Genomic DNA, 2,017 nt, shown 5'->3' on the forward strand with positions numbered 1-2,017 from the left:
GAGCTTTCCTGCTTGGAAAATGGGAACAAGATCACAGCCGTCCCCGGATCCTGGAAGTATTGTGTCTGGTGCCCCGCAGGTCCTCAATAAAGGGGTCCTGCTGTTACTATTTTTACTCCTGGCAGCAAGGAGCGCCGGGCAGCGCCAGGACTCTATTCAAGAGCATTTATTTAGCGCCTGCCATGTGCTCAGTCCTGGGAAGGAGAGACCAGCATCCTCAGTCCTTACCCTACAGAAAGAGGCTCACAGTCAAGTTAGAGGCCAAGCAAGATGTAGAGGGTAAAAGAGTAAAGGGCAAGAAGCTTGTCCTCGAGCAGGGCTGCTGGCCCGGTGGCAAGTCCCAGGAGGGCTAAAAGGGCATCTGGGCACGGAGACGGCAGGCTCTGCCCCCACACAGCCGTGTGCTCCTGGGGCTGCCGGCTGATTGGTCTAAGAACCAGCCCCACCCCGTCTCTGATTAGAGGCCGTGCCCTCCAGCCCGGAGCCTCCCCCCAGAGCTTCGCCGCCTCCTTCCTTGCCTCCACTAGGCCCAAGGTTCCTGCAGCTCAGATGACTCCAAGTTTCTGGACTTTGTCCTCAGCCAAGCCACTCTCCCATTAACCCCTCAACAAGCCGACCTCTGGGCCTTGCTCAGGCTTAGCCCCTGCCTGGGATACCCCCCAGTGGATTTCAATGACTAGTCAGCGTTGTTAAAATGGACTCTTGGCCGGGTGCGGTGGCTCACACCTGTAATCCTAGCAATTAAAAAAAAATTTTTTTTTAATTTAGCCAGGCACAGTGGTGACTGCCTGTGGTCCCAGCTACTTGGGAGGGTGAGGCAAGATGATTGCTGAGCCCAGGAGCTCCATGCTGCAGTAAGCGGTAATCTTGCCACTGCACTTCAGCCATGCCAGAGACCTTGCCAAAAAAAGAAAAAGAACAAGGCCAGGCACCATGGCTCAGGCCTGTAATCCCAGCACTTTGGAAGGCCGAGGCAAACAGATCACTTGAGGCCAGGAGTTCGAGACCAGCCTGGCTAACATAGCAAAACCCGTCTCTACAAAAAAATACAAAAATTGGCAGCGTGTGGGGGTGCGTGCCTGTAGTCCCAGCTACTCCAGAGGCTGAGGCAGGAGAATCGCTTGAATTGGGAGGTGGAGGTTGCAGTGAGACTTGATTGTGCCACTGCACTCCAGCCTGGGTGACAGAGCGAGACCCGGACAAAAAAAAAAAGACTGTCTTTCACCTCCTCCGGAGTTTGGCGCATGGTAGGGGTTCAATCAGTGCTCTCCGGACTGTTTCAGCAGAACAACCTTGCAAGGGAGCTTCACTGGCTTTCTCCTCAAGATGTCTTCCAACCTACAAACATAACAGCGGCTGCCACTTACCTATTGTGCTACTGTGTGCGAAGCTGTGGGATCTGGTGCCTTTTATGGTAAGATTGTGGGCCTCATTTTACAAGAAGGAAACTGAGGCTCAGAGAGACTGGCAGGCCCAAGATCAGACGCTCATATCTATCTGGCCCCCAAAGGCAGGATTTTAACAGCTAAGAATATGGTCCCAGTTCCACAGGCCCACCCCAGGGCTCCTGAACCCCAACTCGAGGCTGCGTGCCCTCAAACCAGGTCCTTCACTCCTTCAGCCTGATGCTTTGGGGCATCTTGCCCGGGAGGCCTTCGGGAGACCTTCCCCCTTTAATCTGTATCTTTTGTACTTGTGACTATCTTGTAATTTACACTGGCGCCCTCCATACACAATCCACATATGCCCCAAGGGGCCTCAGAATAAATAGTGGCGAGGAGAAAAAGCATTGGCAGGAGGAGCAATGGACGCAGGCCCCTGGACTGCGGGCAAAGGCGGGAAAATTCAGATCCAGCGCTTGCCTGCTGCCCGCAGGGGCGCAGTTCCCGGCGCGGCCACCAGATCGCGCCCGGCTCTATCGGGCAGGGCTTGCAGTAAGGCTGTGTGGCCGCCAGATGATGCCCGAGACCACTGCTCCGCGGGCAGTGCCCAGACAAGGTGGAGCCCGGCGGGCCCG

Source organism: Macaca mulatta, chromosome 9 (genome assembly GCF_049350105.2).
Source record: "Macaca mulatta isolate MMU2019108-1 chromosome 9, T2T-MMU8v2.0, whole genome shotgun sequence".
NCBI lineage: Eukaryota > Metazoa > Chordata > Mammalia > Primates > Cercopithecidae > Macaca > Macaca mulatta.